The 19,543-nt window shown below is 36.8% G+C and overlaps 1 protein-coding gene and 1 pseudogene across 7 annotated transcripts in view; both read left to right on the top strand.

Moving 5' to 3' along the window:
* The window catches only part of BTBD9 (BTB domain containing 9), a 428,070-nt gene that overhangs the window by 225,225 nt on the left and 183,302 nt on the right, over positions 1–19,543 (top strand). The window lies entirely within an intron of this gene.
* LOC123838116 (U4 spliceosomal RNA) lies at positions 7,136–7,290 on the top strand (annotated as a pseudogene).

The following is a 19,543-nucleotide window of genomic DNA, read 5'->3' as shown; positions in this document are numbered from 1 at the left end:
GAGCGGCCTGTTAAAACAGGTCTGTGTCAAAAGTGATGAATAGTTTTTGTGGCTTTTGAGCAAGTTGCCAATCGATCAGCTACTGTGTAATGAGAGAGAGGCACTGTAAGAGGAGCAGAAGCCCAGCTGCCTATTCAGGGAGCCACCTGCCTCTTCTCTTTACTTCATTTTCTTGCTAATGAAGGAACCAATTGGTTTAGAGGGATCAATGCTGACCTATTAGGATCAGACATTGTTTTGGCATTGCCAAGGCAATTAAATTCAGCAGGGTGAGGATTAGAGAGAGAAAGGCTGTGAAAAAAGAGAAACAAGAGGCTTTTTCTTCAGAAACAACCACTCTGGTGTTAAAGGTATAAAAATGATTAGTTAAAAAAGAATTAATCATTAGAGCATTTTCTTTCTTGGTAAAATAATCAGAAGATTTGTTGACATTAGTTCTTAGATTTAGGGAGATAGGAAGCTCTGCTTCGCTGATCTGACTTAAGGTACAAGCCTTTATTATTGCTCTCTTTCCTATTTAGAGCTGTGACTCATCCAAAAAGCCTCCTCTATAAGTCTGCATCAGGTAGTAAGTACTGTGACCTATATGTGTGAGATTTTCCAAAGCAGCTTCGACTTTAAATAGTCTGGCCCCTCATCATTCTGTTAACAGATGATGTGATTCAGAAATTGTTAATCAGTCTATCACTGAAGACTTGCTGAAGAACACAGTATATAAAACCCCTTGAGAGTAGGGTTCATGAGCTAATCATCTTGGCATACACCCAGTCCTCCTCCTAATTCTTTCAGCCAAGCATGGTGCCTTCCATTTAGATGCTCAGTAAATATTTGAGTAAACTGACTGACAAATTGACTGATGGAATGAATAAGAGGTTGGGTTTTTAAAAATGGGTAGAATTTGAAAACTTGGTGTTCCAGGGTTAGGAAAAGAGCAGGGACAAGCGTATAAAAGCAAGAATGAATAGAGTAAGTTAGGGAGACCATAGGTCCTTTGTAGAGTGGAAGGCATCTACTAAAGCAGGAATTCCCAGACAGATTTCACCAGCCTGTGTAATTTCCAAAAGTAATTTTGCTAAGTAGAAATGTTGACTGGCTGTCTTGTCCCATAAAATCAAAATATAGAGTGGATGTAATTTTGGCCCAAAAAGGGCAGTTGCTTAAATTGCTTATATTTTGCTATATCTTTAAAATTCTGTATGGTTTTTTCTATTTTATACCAAGGAGAGCTGTTTGCACAGATACTGGCAATGGCTTTAACATCTTGGTGCTTGCAGAGTGCCTCCCCCAGAGTTGTCACCAGGTTGCCTTTCATGGGCTGCCTGATGGTGTGCCCGGGAAGTAACTAAAGATCACTGCCACCACATCTTTGCAATGAGAGGAGAGCCCCGCATCGGCTTAAGCAGTGGTGATGGTCAAGGTGATTCCCTACATGTTCTTCAGAGTGGTATAATATCCTTGATTTGGAGGTAGCATCTAGATGTCTACCTCCAGTGGGTCTTTGATTTCCCCCACTGGTTTCCCATGCTTTTTGGCTTGATTTATATGTCATCTACAGAAGTGTCTTTTCTCCAAGAAGAAATAAATGTCTTACTGTCTTTGCTTCAAAATGTTCTGTGGAGTTTTCATTGGATAAATGCCCTGAATTTGCCAGAGAACTTTATACCAGTGGTCTCATAACTTTTTTGATCATGCACACCATTAGTTTAAGAAATTTGCACATGAAAAAGATAATCAACATTATGAGTCATCAAGGAAATGCAAATCAAAGCTACAGCAAAACACCACTTCATGGCCAGTGGGATAGCTAGAATCAAACTGATGGTTGCCAGAGGGGAGAGGGAGGGAGTTAGGCAAAATGGGTGAAGGGGAGTGGGAGATACAGGTTTCCAGTTAGGGAATGAATAAGTCACGAGAATAAAAGGCACAGCATAAGGAATATAGTCAATGATACTGTAATAGCAATGTAATGGGACAGATGGTAGCTACACTTTGGTGAACATAGCATAATGTAGAAACTTGTCAAATCACCAAGCTGTACACCTGAAACTCACACAACGTTGTGTGTCAACTATACCCAAATAAAAGGGGAAAATGTGGTATTAAAAAAATTCCCTGATATCAGCAAGTGTTGGCAAGGATGTAGAAACCCTGGAACCCTCATACACTGCTGGTGGCAACGTGAAAATGATACAGTCCCTTCGGAAAACAGTCTGACAGTTCCCCAAAAAGTTAAATAGAGAGTTAGCATTTAACCTAGCAATTCCACTTCTAAGTATATCCCCAGGAGAAATGAAAATACATAGCCACATTATTCACAATAGCCATATGGTGGAAAAGACCCAAGTGTCCTCAACTGATGAATGGGTACAGAAAATGTGTCATAACTGTGCAGTGGATTATTATTCAGCCATTAAAAGGAATGAGTTACCGATACATGCTACAACATAGATGAACCTGGAAACTATTATGCTCAGTGAAAGAAGCCAGTCATAAAAGATCACACATTTTGTGACTCCATTTATATGAAATGTCCAGAATAGGCAAATCTATAAAGGCAGAAAGTAGATTAGTGGTTGCTTAAGGCTGGGGAAATGGGGAAGTAGAGAGATTGATAACTGAAAAGATACAAGGTTGTTTTCTGAGGTGACAAAATGTGCTAAAAATTGATTGTGGTGATGGTTGTACACCTCTGTGAATATATTATAAACCACTGAACTGTGTACTTTAAGTAGGTGAATTGTAATGTATATGAATTATTTTCTTACTGAAGCTTTTACAAAAAAAGATTTTCAAGTGGGCACCCCAATATAAGTATATTTATTCATTTATAAGTTATATACACGTGTTCCTGTACCATTATGTACATTATACATAGACATTTTTAAAGCATATTATAAAGATGGTGGTAATATAAATTCTAGTATTTTCTTTTCATAACTAATGAATCAAATTTTTACAAGCCCCTGGAGTGCATACACCCCACTTTGGAAGGCACTCTTTTTAACCACATGACAGAGATGAATGTATGTGAGACAAGCCTATAAAGGAAGGCTAGGTCTCGCAAGTTCCAAGGAGTTTTCTACATTCTTAGAGCCTAGCACACATACAGCCTGGCTTCTATGTGATGGCATGAGCAAAAAGGTATTTCCAATCATTTCATTGTACTGTCAAAAACAAGTTTGAGTGGCATATGGTAACAATCAGGGATGGCCCTTATAACCTTATATTTTATAATTACTACTAGAATATATTCAATATGTATGTGGGACTCTACAGAGAGAGAAGGAAGAAATCCTATTCCCAACTGAATGTCATAAAGCTGTATTTTTATTAAGAGCTTTGACTGACAATATAAATCATAAATCACCAACATGAAGCTTGAGGCACCAGAAGCCAAAGAGAAAAATATAACCTGTAAAATGTACCATTCTGGTATATTTTAATATTCATAGTACCCAGGATTTTAAAACTATCATATACTAAATTAAGGCATCCAGTTTTTTTATTCAATATTTTCTTTTTTCAGGTGGATTAGTCTTCTTGATCCTTTGTGTAATTTCCTTATCATATCAACCAACAATAGCCAGTTTGGATATTTCTCTATTTGAGTGATTGGTTCATGAAAAAGATGGTGAAAAACTGCATATTTTTCATTAAATCTTTGTGTACTATAGTCACTCTAAAGCACAGTCAGTTGTGAATGACTGTGGACACCCAGCAGCATTTAGCATGGGTTTATAACTTGCACGGTAGTGCAAGTCTTTAATACATACTTATTGGCAGTGATACTGATGTTGAAGGGTTAAAAGGAGAGTATTTTCAAATTTCCTGGCTCTGTTTGAAATGTACAGAGAACATGGTATTGCATTTGCTTGTTTTTGGTGCAGTAATGTATCATTAACAATTTATTGTGGTGTATCAAGCCATGAAACAGACCACATCTTGAGCATATTTCTCTGGGAGACAAAGGTACAGATTTTATGTATTGAGTTAAAGGAAATGAAACTTTCCCAGCAAGGATAAGCAGAAAGAAATTTGGCTCTAGATATAATATATGCTTTAAAATGTGGTGAAAATAAGTTAGAAAGATTCTTTATTAAATCCTCACCTCTATTAATTAATCTCTATACTATAAATTATCACAGATTTCCTGCCAGTTAAAGACAATTAAAAGATCAAGTGGAGAGTTTGGTATATTACACAGTCCTAAAAATAAATTATTGTACTATTGTCATTTTTCCACTTTTGTTTAAAAATCTTTTTTGCTAGTATGAAACCTGTGGTCTAACACAACTCAGATTTCATTCTTGAGAAAGGATAAGACAGTGCATCATAAAACACAATTTATTCAACCCCTTTAAATGTACTTTTTATGATGACATTTTAATATTTCAGAAGTCATGAAGGTTTAAGTTCCAGTTTATATGATTCTTGGATTTGGGGTATTAGTATTTATTAGAGACAGAGTCATTTCAAGGTTAAAGTTTAGAAACAGCATAGGTGTTTTTATACGTATACAAAAAAACTGCTGGCCGAAGGATGGATGGGGACTGCCATTTTCAACACACTGCATTTGAAAAGGACCATATCAAATCTCTAAACACGCTAAATTCAGCTGGTATATTCACTTTCAGTCAGTAAGAACTCTGGTAATACAGTGAGGAGATAGGAGAAAGCTAATACACCATGTGCAGAAAATACACAAATAGCTCTCTATTCCAGAGCATCTTGGTTCCTTTTTCCTCAGCGAAAAACCGAAGGCTGTAAAACAAATCATTATGAAAGCCTAAGTAGACTGTAATCCTAACAGCTAATAGAGGTGCTAAGTTATGCCATCTTCCTTTTCTTCTTTTCTTACAAAGCAAAACAGAACAGCCGCTAATGTTGGAGAGCTGAAGCCGCTGTCACGGAACAAGTCAAGTGGGAGGGGGCCCTGGTTACAACAACGCGGTCTCGCTTCAGCCAATTAAACTGTGAACCTCAAAGCTGTCTGACTAACACAGACTTTTCGACGGGGCAGTTTTACTGGAAGCATTTTCTTGGCACAAAGTACACATCTGAATATTTAAATCCAAATATGCTAACAGATGTCTCTTGAGCAAGAGCACCATAAAACCGGATTTCACTTGAGTAAGGAAAATACTTTTTTCCGTTGTTTTATATTTTTCACGTAGAGATTCCAATTCACTTTAGATGATAGTCCTATGGCCTGTGTGTAGAATTGGTCCATCCTATCAGTATGAGGTGAGCACATGCATTTTAAATCAAGGTGATGTTACCTAGTTCTGAGAACAGGCAATGCTAATGAAACGGCCCATTATTTTTCTCTCTTGGTTTTCAGGCTTCTTGGTTTTCAGGCCACAAATGTCTGACACATTGTGAATTCGCTCTTTTCCTTTATGACTCTGCATAAATGTATTTGGCGTCTGGGCAAGTTCTTTCACCAAGAATTTAGTGGAAATAGCTTATCTCTTTGGCTGATTTCTCCTCTGGGCACAGATGGAACAAAGTAATGATACAGGTTTAGAAGGTGTCTCCCAAATCCGTATGGTCAGTCGTATGGCCATCACCCATGATCTCTGCCACACTGACCAGACAGCAACTGCTGAATGATGCACATTAGGTATATGATCCCTTCATAGGCTTTTTGTCTTAAATTCTAGATTTAATATAACATCTCCCAGCAGCAAACAAGTATGTAAAGATTTCCATCTTTACAAAAGTAGTTGAGAAAGAAATGTGATTTGATCATTATCTTGAAGTTCCTAATAAGGTGAATGTCCGCAAGGAAATTCTTAAATGTTTCATTGTTCACTCTACCTTCTTACAACACAATATAGAATGTCACTTGGGAGGTACAGACACATAGTTTGGCAAAATGTAAAATCGAGACCAAAAATATCACTAACATAGAGGGGACTTCTGGCAAAGAATAAATCTGAAAATGTTCCCAAATATAAAAATCATTACAAAATCATTACATTTTTAGTAATCAGAATTTTAAAATTTGACACAATATTGTAGGAACCGCATTCTCAGCACTATCACCTGTTTAATTGATCTTATTTATGAACACTGTATTGCATGATAATAGACACTTTGAACTGAAATCTGATGAAGAGCAAGATATTTGGGGGCAACTCATTTTTCTGTAATTCTATATTCCTTCTTTTGAAATTTATTTTTTTTAAACTGAAGATACTTATCATGGATATTATTTATGTTAGCCTAAGTCTTTTAGGAAATTTTGAGGTAGCAAAGTTGACATCTACCCTAAATGTATCCTTACATGACATGGAGATTTCTATAATAGGATTGTTTCTTTTTCTTTCTTTCTTTCTTTCTTTCTTTCTTTCTTTCTTTCTTTCTTTCTTTCTTTCTTTCTTTCTTTCTTTCTTTCTTTGTTCTTTCTTTGTTCCTTTCTTCCTTCCTTTCTTTCTTTTTTTCTTTCCTTTCCTTTCCTTTCCTTTCTTCTTTAGAGAGAACTCAAGGTGTGGGGTGGAGGGGACAAAGGGAGGGAGGGGCAGAGGGAGAGGGAAAGAGAGTATCTCCAGCAGGCTCCCTGTGGAGCCTGATGTGGGGCTCAATTTCACCACCCTGAGATCATGACCTGAGCCAAAATCAAGAGTCCGATGCTTAACCGACTGAGCACCCAGGCGCCCCTAATTGTTTACTGAAACTCATATCCTAAGTAGAACAAAATACATTTAAATAGTTAGAGGTTTTTTGCTTGTAGTTATGAATAATAGTTTACCAAATAATATTATAAAAGATTAGAATTATGATATTACTTAATCTCTAATAGTTGGCCTTGTATTTTTTTTAATTTTATAGGAATATTTTGATTCAAAAAGTATATAATGTTCTTCCCAAAGATAACTACCAAATCTGTTTCTTAATATTTGCAATATTAATCTACCTCCCTACTTATGTGACCATTCTGATTTTTAACAATTTTATACATATTAATAATTTTGTAATTTTCACACAAGAATTACTATAGCAATTGAGTCCCACAATAATGAACACAGATTCAAACTTCAGCTGATTAAGATTTCAATATCAAAACTACAGGAAGAGCTTTTCACACCAGGTTGCATCTAGCATGCTTAACTGTATTTGAAAGTGAATGAATAGCTTTGCGCAGTGGCAGTATCGTAGCCAATGAGGTTTATCCGAGGCGCGATTATTGCTAATTGAAAGTGAATGAATAAATACTAACTATAAGTCCAAATGGCACACCTTGTTCATATTCCTTGGGTTGTTATGTTAATTAGATTTTATAGGAACCTATATATCACATGATAATTGATCATGAATACATTCAGATGCCAGAAATGATACTGAAGCAGACTATGGGCTTTTAACACCCTTCCAAAGGCTAAGGTTGAAGCCAAATAGTAGATAACTGAGGTCAAAACTTTTTACTTTTTAAATCCTGAACATTTAGGTTTGATATGGAGCAAGTGTATTTTTGTCAGTATATTCCAAGCAAGATGAGAGAAAATGCCCCATGAAGCCTGGAGGTCTTTTATCCTTTTTTTTTTTTCTTTCTTTCTATTGAAATGGCCACCATATTCAAGCATTGTCTTCCTGTGACATTTGAAGTCATTTAGGAGTTATCAGATACACCCCAGCCAAACTGTTTTCCAGTCTCCTGGGGCCTGAAAACACTGTGATTTTCCTTATCAATTATAAGACTATTGGAAAACACTAGTTGGGAAGACCTTCTAAAATGTATCTTTTAGAGATGGATTATTCTAGTTTGTAAATGCTAACTGATGTAACTTCTGTATGAACTAAGCAGACCTTTGCTGGTGGGATGCATTTTGCAAATCCAAAAGAACCATTTTCCAAAGGCCTAGGCTCAAAGGAAAGATAAAAAGGAATTTATATCTGACAGCAATCTTTGTCTCTTTTAATACCATTTTATTGAATTCTTCATAAGGTGAAAACTACTCAGTGAGTCTAAAGATATACAAATTAGGCCTGGAGAATCAAGCACATTTGATGTTACAGCAGAGAGGCAGTAAAACTTTATATAATGCAGTGTGCTTTATTTTTATACAACCTAATTCACAGTATCACAAGGCCCTTTACAGAAAGAATCAGTTGCAAGCTTAAAAGAAAAAGGAAACTTTTTAAGTGAGATTTAAGGGTAGAATACACTCTAATTTTGTACTACAGTGCAACTGAGTCAGAGTCACTGCACCTTAAACATGCTGCCATGAAAATTAGATTTAAGGTTTCCGCCCTGAGCCCTGTAATGTCAGCCTGCCAAAGGGGGCTATTGTATGACAGAGGAACAGTGCCCTGTTCCCATGCAGCTCACCAGTTGTCGAATACAAAAGGCACTGTCTCTGCTACAGCCCCCTCAGTCACCTGGGATTTGGACAAATCCCACCCAAAGTCCATGCCCTCTTCTCAGTTATCAACCCAGGCTTTCCAAAGTTAGAGACCAACATCTTAGTCATTGTCTCCCTCGGACCTTCTGATTTTATTCCAGTCCTTCTATCATTGAGTGTTGTGTGTGCATATATATGTTTGTGTGTGAATTTTTTTTTCTTGGCTAAACATTTGAGACACGGGGTATCTGGGTGGCTCAGTAGGTTAAGCGTCTGCCTTTGGCTCAGGTCATGATCCCGGAGTCCTGGGATCGAGCCTTTGCTCAGTAGGGAGCCTGCTTCTCCCTCTCCTCCCCACTCATGCTCTCTGTCACTATCTCTGTCTCTGTCTCTCTCAGATAAGTAAATAAAATCTTAGAACATTTGATATACTTACTGATTTTTCAAGGAATTTGTTTAACTTCTTTAAACTAAGCCTATACCTTTAAAATTTTCCTAAAACATTATTACTTGGACCTTAAATTTTTGTGAAATAGACCATACATACAAAAGAAGGCATATAATGTTTAGGTACAGCTTAAATAGTGAGTTTTAATAAAGTGAAGACCCATTACTCATCACTAAGTTTAAGAGATCAAACATTACCAGTACTTTTGGCATCTTTACAATGTTGGGTCTTCCTATCCGTGAATGTGATGTGTGTCTCCATTTATTTTGGTCTTCTTTACTGTCGTTCAATAAAATTTTATAATTTTCTCTACATCTTGCTTCTCTTTTGTTTGTTTATTCCTAGTTGTAACATATTTTTGTTGCTAATATATATAGGATCTTTTATTTAATATAGTCTGCCCATTTATTACAAAATGTGTAGAAATGCAGCTGACTTTGGATTTTGAGCTTGGATCTGGCAACCTTGCTAAACCCTTATTTATCATAATTATTTATAGATTCTTCGGGGGTTTTTTACAGGATAAAAATGTCATTTGGTTTTTGTTTTTATTTTCCCTTTCCTTCTTTTACTCTGATTATAGGCAATCAGAATGATATTGAACAGAAAGTGCAGTGGTGGTCGTCTTTCTCATATTTGTTTTTAAATTTTATTTTTTGTTTGTTTTTAAATTTTAAAGAAAATGTATTTTACCATTAAAAAGCACATTTGCTAACAGGGTTTTGATATGTACCCTTTTTTTTTTTAAAGATTTTATTTATTTATTTGACAGAGAAAGGCACAGCAAGAGAGGGAACACAAGCAGGGGGAGTGGGAGAGGGAGAAGCAGGCTTCCCGTGGAACAGGGAGCCCAACATGGGGCTCGATCCCAGGACCCTGAGATCACGACCTGAGCCGAAGGCAGACACTTAACAACTGAGCCACCCAGGTGCTCCTGATATGTACCCTTTATCAGGTTAAGGAAATTGCCATGTATTTCTGGTTTGTTAAGAGTTCTAAATTTTTTTTTTTAAAGATTTATTTATTTGAGAGAGCAAGAATCAGAGAGAGAGAGTACATGACGAGGGGAGGGTTAGAGGAAGAAGCAGGCTCCCTGCTGAGCAGGGAGCCCGATGCGGGACTCGATCCAGGGACTCCAGGGTTACGACCTGAGCCGAAGGCAGTCACTTAACCAACTGAGCCATCCAGGCGCCCCTAAATTTTTTTGAATAGTGGTTGAATTTTATTAAATGCTTTCTCTGAAAATATTGAGATGACCATATGGTTTTTCTCACTTAACGTTAATGAAGTGAATTATATTGTAAGATTTTCTAACATTAGACATACCCGGAATTCCTGGAATAAACCTAATTTGGTCATGATGAATTACCTTTTCATACGTCATTGGATTTGTTTTGCCAGATATTATTTAGTTTTGCATTTGCATTCACAAGTGAGGTCAACTAGAATTTTCTTGTGCTTCTCTTGTCTGATTTTGTTATCAAGTTTTATCAGTCTCATAAAATGTGTTATGGAGTTTTGCTTTTTTTCCCCCCCTAAAATTTTTTTTATATTAAATTTGTCTATTTCTTTTTCTTTTCTTTTTTTTTAAGATTTTATTTATTCATTTGAGAGTGACAGACAGAGAGCATGAACAGGGGAGAGAGGCAGAGGCAGAGGGAGAAGCAGACTCCCTGCTGAGCTGGGAGCCTGACATGGGGCTTGATCCTGGGATCACGACCTGAACTGAAGGTAGAAGCTTAACCATCTGAGCCACCCAGGCGCCCCTAAATTTGTCTGTTTCTTGAATGTCTGGCAGAACTTTCCTGTTAAACCTTCAGGTCCTTGTGGGAAGATTATTGGCTATTAATGAATTATCTTAATGTTTATGGAGCCACTCTTTTATTTCTTATTAAGTGTTAGTAATTCATATTTTTCTAGAAATGTATCCATTTCAACTAGGTTTTCAAATTGATTGACTCAAAGTTATTCATAATTTCTTAATATTTTTAATCTCTGTATTTTTTGTAATTATGTTCTTTTTCTCATGGCTAGTATTATTTACTCATCCCTTTTTACTGTTATTCCTGGTCCATCTTGTTACAGTTTTATCAATTAACATTTTTGAAGAACCAACTTTGTGGTGTTTCTGATTCTCTATATTATATCATTGTTTTCTGTTTCAGTGTTTTCTGTTCTTATCCTTACTTCTTCTTTCTTTTTTCTATTGCTTTTGCTTTTCTAACAACTTTAACAATAATAACAAATTGATTGAATATCTAATTCAGTAATTTTCATTCTTTTTTTTGAGACAGAGAGAGAGAGAGAGCATGCACCAACAGGGAGGGGCAGAGGGAGACAGAATCTTAAGCATGCTCCATGCCCAGCATGGCGCCTGACACGGGGATCAGTTTCACAACCCTGCGATCATGACCTGAGCCTAAATCAAGAGTTGGAAATTTAACCGACTGAGTCACCCAGGCACCCCAATTTTCAGTCTTTCTTATTTTTTAACATAAGTATTTTAAACTATAGATTTCCCACCATGGTCTACATTATCTATATCCTACAAGTTTTTAAAGTTTTTGTCTAGTAAGTCTAGTACCTTCTTTGTGGCTTCTTCTTGGACAGTTCCTATTAATTTCTTTCTTTCCTGTGAATGGGCCATACTTTCCCATTTTTTGGCATGTCTTGTAATTTTTTTCCTGAAAATTGAACATTCTGAATATTACAATAATGTAACAACTCTGAAAACCTTATTCTCCCCCCTTCCCAGGGTCTGTTGTTGCTGCTTGTTATCGGTTGCTGTTATTTGCTGGTCAATGACTTTTTTAAATTACTTTTAAAAAAATTGTATTTTTTGCTATATGCACCATCAAAGTCTGTGCTCTATTTGCTTAATGGTCATCTAGTGTCTTGACAGTCTCCTTAAATACTTGGAGTCTAAAAAAGAGGAAGAAACCTCTCCCAGATTGGTTCTGTGCTGAGGAACTGCTTCAACACTTAACCAAGCTGTCTACAACTCTGCCTTAGCCTTGACTTCCTGCTTGCACAGAGTCTGCGGCCTGCCAGGGGTGAAAGCTTAAGGGCTTCGCAGGCCTTTCTGAGCTTGCACCCGGCCCTTGAATGCCTGTGGACTTCTCTGTTCCCCTGTACATGCAGGAGCTTTTAAATCCCCCACGTGTCTCCTTTTCCAACCGCTTCTTTCTCAGGCTTCTCAGTCTATCATTTGTCCCAACTGTTGTCCCTTGCCCCAGGCTGCTCAGCCAGTAACTGTTTTGGTAAACAGCCACTCAGGAAGCCAGCTGAGCCCTGGGAATGTTACCCGTTGGACAAAAGAAAGGTAACCTGCACCAGTCCTTAAGGACACCACCAAAGAGATTGAAACCCACCACCACAATTCTTTGGAAATAAGGTCCCTATTGCTCCCCCTGGCACTGGAGACCTGCACCAGGAGTGCGGGCTGCTCTCTTCACGATCACTGCCACAAGGTGTGAGGTGCAAGGGACAGCAAGTGGGCAGGTTCAATGTCACAGCACTCTCTTCCTGCAAGCAGCTGCTCTTCTTCACCTAGCCTTCCTCTGGTTGTTCTGAGTTCTTGACTAGATTCCAGAGTCCTGCAAAGGTTGCTTCTGGCAGTTTCTGCCAGCTCATGAGTTGATCTTGTAAAGCACTGGAGGCCTGGAGTTTTCTTACACCACCATTTTCAGTGACATCACCCCACGAGTTTTCGTAAGTGGTGTTTTCACTATTGTTCATATCTAAGTATGTTCTCATTTCCATTACTGATTTCTTCTGTGACCCATGCGTTATTCAAAAATATATTGAGCTTATAGACATATGGTTTCTTTAAAGTTATTTTTAAGGTGTGTGTTTGTGTGTGAATTTTTCATTTAACTGACTTGTCAGAGAATATGATCTATGTGATCATGAGCCTTTAAAATTTGTAAACAAATGTAGTCTTTTTTTCTTTTATTTTTTAATCTCTTTTATTTTTCATTTATTTACATAAATGTCTTTTGTGTGCTGAGAAGAACATGCATGTTCCAGTTATTGGGAATACTACTGTCTTTATGTCCAGGTTATTTTAATTGTATTGCTGAAATCGTCTGTATCTTTTCTGACTTTTTATCTGATCAATCTATCAAATGCTGAAAGAAACATGTTAAAATCTTCCAATGATAATGGAAGTTTCTTGTAAGTTTGTCACTTTTTGCTTCATGTATTTTAAAGCTAAGTTACTAGATGCATACACATTTAGAATTGTTACATATTTCTGGTGAAATGAAACATTTATCAGGGTGTAATTATTCTCTTTAGTAATGTTTTTCACTTAAATGTTTCCTTTGTCTGATACTATTTTAACTTTTGCCTATATACCTGATATATCTTTTTCCATACCTTTAATTTCAGGCTTCCTTTGTCCTGATGTTTTGTATTTCTTGTAAATCATTGGAATTTTTTTCTTGAGTTTGGCTGTCTTATCTTTCATACTACAGAATTTAGTCCATGTGATTATGATTCCTAATACAGTCTACCCTTGAACAACATGGGTTTGAACTACACGTGTATTTTTTGGAACTTATACATGGATTTTTTTTTTATAAATACAGTATAGTACTCTCAATGTATTTCCTCTTCTTTATGATTTTCTTAATAACATTTTCTTTTCTCTAGCTTAATTTATTGTAAGAATACAGTATATAATACATAGAACACACAAAATATGTGTTAACTGACTGTTATCTGTAAGGCTTCTGGTCAATAGTAGGCTATTAGTAATTAAGTTTTTAGGGAATCAAAAGTTATATGCGGATTTTCGAATGCATGAAGGTGAGGGGTTAGTGCCCCTAATCTCCACATTATTTAAGGATCAACTGTATTTTCAGTCTGTTTCTACTATATCATATTTTGCTTTCTATTTATCCCAATTTTTCTTTAATTTCTAATTTTACAAGAAAAATAAATTTCTTCTTTTATCCGTGGTGCCTGGGTGGCTCAGTTGGTTAAGCGTTGGACTCTTGATTTTTTTTTTTAAAGATTTTATTTATTTATTTGAGAGAGAGAGAAAGAGAGAGAGAGAGCACATGAGAGGGGGGAGGGTCAGAGGGAGAAGCAGACTCCCTGCCGAGCAGGGAGCCCGATATGGGACTCGATCCAGGGACTCCAGGATCATGACCTGAGCTGAAGGCAGTTGCTTAACCAACTGAGCCACCCAGGCGCCCTGGACTCTTGATTTTGGCTCAGGTCATGGTCTCAGGGTCATGCGATGAAGCCCCACATCAGGCTCCATGCTCAGCAGGGAGTCTGCTGGAGATTCTCTCTCTCTCCCACCCCCTGCACGTGCTCTATCCCTCTCTCAAATACATAATCTTTTTTAAAAAGTCTTCTTTTATCCTTTCTTGCCTTTTATGTTGATTTTTTGTTACTGTTATTTTTTCTTCATTTTGGTTTTTTCCTGCTTCTACTAGTTTGGAAGTTACATATTCTGTTTCCATTTTAGTGGTTATACTAGATTTTAGAAAATAAATCTATGTTTGTACCTCTATTTAGATTCTATAAGGACCTTAGAAGACATTTATCTCCCATCATCCCTTATCTGACCACGTTTTTCCCCAGAATTTTGTGTATACCTTGATTTTTTTAACCCCACAAATGTGACATATTATTATTGTTTTACCTAGTCTATATGTGTTTAGCATTATCCACAAATATTTCATATTCTTAACTCACTATTCTTTCTTGCATCTCAAATCTTCCTTCCGGGATCATTTTCCTTCTTTTTGAAATATGTCATTAAAAATTTAAGTAAGAACCTGTTTGTAATTAATTCTTGTCATTTTTCCTTTGTCTGAAAATTCTTCATTTTGAAGTTCTGAAAAATTCTACCTTTATTTCACCCTTATTCTTTAAAATATTTTAATTTGGTATATTTATACAATTGTTTTCTTTTTATTTTTATCAAAGTAATGCATGTATGTGGATTAAAAAGTCAAATAGTACTAAAAAGCATATATAACACATGCAGCTGTTCCCACACTCACCCATGCTTATTCAGTACAGACTCCATCTCTAAAAGTAATGACTCCAGCTTTTCCCTGAGGCATTTACACATACCTGTGATTTTTTATGTGATGCATAATTCTTTTGATTAATCAGTTGTAGTCATTTTCGACTAACTTCCTATTATGATTATAGATGAAAGTTTGGCTCCCTTCTACTGCCATCTCCTATGCTTTCTCCCCCCATCCTCCCAATGTAGTTGTATTACAGTTTGTAGTTAAAGCATATTTTACTGTTGTCATGCAAATATTATTCACACTAGAGCATATATAATATGGTTGTTTCCCTTATTTTTTTTTCCTAAGGTTAGTTTTTAGTAGCTACTGATGATTTCTTTCACATGACCTAATAGCCTCTAGATAAAATTTTCTTTGAGCACCCTATCAATTCCATTTTTGTCCCTTATAGACATCCTTCCTGGAGACCTGTAGTCTCCTCTGATTGCTCTCTCAGCCTTATACACAGCTATTATTCCAGGGCTCTCCCCTTGCAGTTATCCTTGGAATTCTCTCTGCCTTTCTCTTGAGTTGGATTCTCTATTTCTTTGATTTCCTGTCTTCCATTTCTTGTTCACTCCCTTGCTTTAGTACTCCAGAAGTTGTGTCAGATTGCAAAGTACCCAGTGGACACATACTCCAGAAGTTGTGTCAGATTGCAAAGTACCCAGTGGACACGGGTGTGGTAATGAGAGCCTGCAGTGTTCCTGCCTTTTGAGTTACACTGCTCCCATCACTCAGATTGGTTGCCCTCTGTGATTAGGGCACAGTGGTCATCTCCCTTCCCCTTCATCCTGGAGATTCCCCTTGATTCTCTTCTTTGATAGATCTTCTGTTCTCTGTATTCCATAATCTGGGAGAAACACTTATTTTGGTAGAGGATACCTTTCAGTAGTTTTCTGAAAAAGATGGATGGGAAGCAAACTTTCTGAGACCTTGCATGTCTGTTCTACCCTCACACTTGCTTGATAATGTGGCTACATATAGAATTCTTGGTTGGAAATTATTTTCCTTCAGAAAAATTTTTTTTAAAGATTTTTTATTTATTTGACAGAGAGAGAGAGAACCCACAAGCAGAGGGAGCAACAGAAGGAGAGAGAGAAGCAGGCTCCCTGCTAAGCAGAGAGCCTGATGCAGGGCTCAATCCCAGGACCCTGGGATCATGACCTGAGCTGAAGGCAGATGCTTAACTGACTGAGCCACCCAGGCATGCCTCTTTCCTTCAGAAATTTAAAGGCATTTTCCTATTGCTTTCTGGCTTCAGTGTTCTTGAGAAATTTGAAGCTGTTCTGATACCTGATGCTCCTGCTACCTGTATGAGATCTGGTTTTTTGTTTGTTTTTCTCTCTCTGGAAGTTTCTAAGCCTTTCTCTATCTCCAATGTTCCAAAGTTTCAGGGATGTGCTTAGGCTAGCTCATTTTGATCATTGTTCTTAGCCCTTTAAATATGAAATCCTACATACTTGATTTTCTCCTGTCCATTTTTTTGATGTCTCTTTCTGAAACTTCTGTTATTTGAATTGGCCTTCCTGGAGTGGTCTTCCAATTTTCTTACCTTTTTCTCTCCCTTTTTTAGTTTGTTTTTGGTTTTGTCTTTCAGCTATATATTCTGAGATATTTCCACATATTTTCTGACTTTTATTTTGATTTTTTAAATTTCTGCTATCCTGTTCTTAATTTTCAAGAGCTCAGTTTTGTTCTTAAATAATTATCTTAAGGTTTTTTTTAGAGTTTCCATTTCCTCCAAATTGTTTTTTCCCCCCTGTTTGTATTTGCCTCTCTCTTCTGTTTTAGAGGGTTTTCTCATACGTTTTTTTAAATCTCTACTCTGAGCCATCTCCCCATCTCCTCCCTCTCCCAAGACTAGTTAAGTCAGACACTCTTGGGAGTGGAACCCAGCCAGGTACCACTATTTTTTCAAAGCTTCCAAGATGATGCCAGTAAGCAGCCAATTTTGAGAACCATTGGTAAGCCATTTGTTATGGAATCCCAGGTGCCAGTATTTTAGGACTTTCCCCCGTATGCTAGTCAGATTCCTCAGAGAAGAAACATCTGCCTAGAGAGTGAAGGCCTAGCTGACATTGTTCTAGTTGCCGAGTAGGGAAAGAAGGTTGGGTATTTCAGCATAACTCAGTCAATAAGTATGGTCACTTAATCACCTACTTTCAGTAAAATGCCCAGGTGTTCAACTTCATAGGCCAACCTCTAGTCCAAAGATGATTTTATCCTCTGAAAGATAAACCACCGATTTTTTTGCTAGGAGAAGGGCTTACCAATTGACGTGGAATGGTGAGGGGTCTAGACACTTACCTGTTTAATAGTTAATAGCTTTCACCCCATTTTCACCCGTCCTTTACCCCTAGTTCCAGAAATATCAAGGACTGCAGGTTTCTGAGACTTTTCAGGATTCTGTAATATAACATAGACTGATAGTTATCTTCCCCCACTACTAACCAGGAATCAACTGAGAACTGGCCTGCTAAGCCTCCACAATTTTGTTATTATCTTTTCTCCTTTTCTTCCTGTCCTTTGGCTTTGACTTCTTAAAAAATCTTTTTATTGAAGGTTTAAGGGATTTCAGGATTGAACTTTTGGTCAATGCTTACTTTCTCCATAATGCTTTGATATTATTACACTCTCTTCCATTGTTGCTGTGCAGAAGTCAGATGTTAGTCTCATGGTCTAATAAGCCTATGCACATAATCTCTATCTCTCATTTTTTTTCTGGCTGCTTTTCAGATCTACATTTTAGTTTTAATGTTCTTCAGTTTCACTAGTGTTTAGGTATGGATTTCTCTTTATCCAGCTTGGGGTTCTTTGGGATTTCTTTATCTGAGTATTAATATTTTTCAGTACAAAATGCTCATCTAATACCTCATTGAATATTATCTCTCTCTCATTCTTTATATTCTTCCTAGAATGTTGATTAGACTAGATGTATATTAGGCTTCCTAACTCTGTCCTTCATATTTCTTAATCTTTCCTTTTATATTTTTCTATTTCTTTTTGTCGCTATACAGCATTCTGTGTAATCCCTTTAGCTCTACCTTATATTTTATTTTCTCCAACCGTCTTTGATTTTCTGGTTAACTTATTCATTAGATATCAACTTAAATTACATATTTTAAAATTTCTCTAAGTACTGAGTGATTTTCCTTAAATATGCTTTGTCAACTTTGATAGTCTTGTGTTGCATTATCATACTCTGTCACCCCTTTAAATATATTGAGCATGTTCATTTATATTCTGTAGCTGATAATTCTAGTATCTATAGTTTATGCCAGTCTGATTATGGTGTTTGTTATTTCTGTTGACTCTTACTCATTGAGGCTTCTTTCCACATGTTTTTAGTGATTGTTTTATTGTTTGTTCATATTCCTTGGAATTTTTATATGGGAATTATTTGAGACCTGCGTGTAAATATGCTCCTCCATGGATGACTTGGTTGGCTTCTCTCTGGCACCTAAGGGCAGACTAACAATCAAAGATTATTTGGTTAAAACTTAATTTTTAATTTCAGGTTCTTTATGCTAGAGAGTGAAGGCCTGAGTATAGATTCTGGCCTGAAACCTGAATGAGAGTGAATTTGTGCTTAGGAATTTTCAAGGGAATTCTTTTGGTTTGGTTTTTTTGTTTGTTTGTTTGTTTTTTTCTTTTCATATATATGAAAAAGAGTCAAGTTCCAGTTAAACATGGCTGTCTTCTTTTGCAAGACAGATTTCTTTCTTTTATTCTTCCTTTTCTCTTCTTTTCTTTTTTTAAGATAAAACCACTAAAAGTGTCATCCTTTGTGAGTCAGGGCTTTTTTCGGCGGTCTTTGGACATCTCACCCTGTTCAGACCCCAGGCTTTGTCACCTTCCCCCTGCACACATGTGGCCTGTTAAAATCCAAACTGCTACCAAAGATTAGCAAAAAAACTTCAAGGTAGGGTGGCCATATATCTCTGTATGCCTGGAAAAGTATGAGTTTACTACAACTTAATTACTCATACTCAAAAATGTCCTGGTTTGCACAATAAATTATATGGCCACCCTACTACAGGGCAAACACCAGCTCTAAGACTTGCTCATTCCTGTCAAAGGTCCTTTTTTAAAGATTCTTGCCTCCAGTTATTTCCTGTACTTTACTGCCAACTTTACCATACATTTAAAACAGTTTTAAAAATATGTTTTAGCCATTATTTTTAGATATTCTTCTTTTTTTTTTTAAGATTTTATTTATTTAGTTATTTGACAGAGACACAGTGAGAGAGGGAACACAAGCAGGGGGAGTGGGAGAGGGAGAAGCAGGCTTTCCTGCGGAGCAGGGAGCCCGATGCGGGGCTCAATCTCAGGACCCTGGGATCATGACCTGAGCCGAAAGCAGACGCTTAACGACTGAGCCACCCAGGCACTCCCTTAGATATTCTTCTTGAGGATGGGTTTCTCTGCACATATAGTCAGCTCTGTTGCTGGAAATGGAAGCCTTGCTTATATCTTTTAAAAGTTCTTTTCAAGAAGGAATCTAAAGATTTCTTTCTTAGGAAGAACTTCCTATGTTTCCTCCTTAAACCTCCCTATTGATTATGTAACATTTCACAGATTATAAAAGTTACTAATTCTATCAATGAAAAAAATAGTATGTAGAAAATTAATGTTTTAGGTAAGCATAACTATTAAAAAAAAAGAAAGGAACATCTTAACAATTAGCATTCTCAAAGATTGTAACTGGA

Source organism: Mirounga angustirostris, unplaced genomic scaffold (assembly GCF_029215605.1).
Source record: "Mirounga angustirostris isolate CCGP_5_RB_7025 unplaced genomic scaffold, mMirAng1.0.hap1 SCAF_8, whole genome shotgun sequence".
Taxonomy (NCBI): domain Eukaryota; kingdom Metazoa; phylum Chordata; class Mammalia; order Carnivora; family Phocidae; genus Mirounga; species Mirounga angustirostris.
This window is presented reverse-complemented; position numbering and strand designations above follow the sequence as displayed.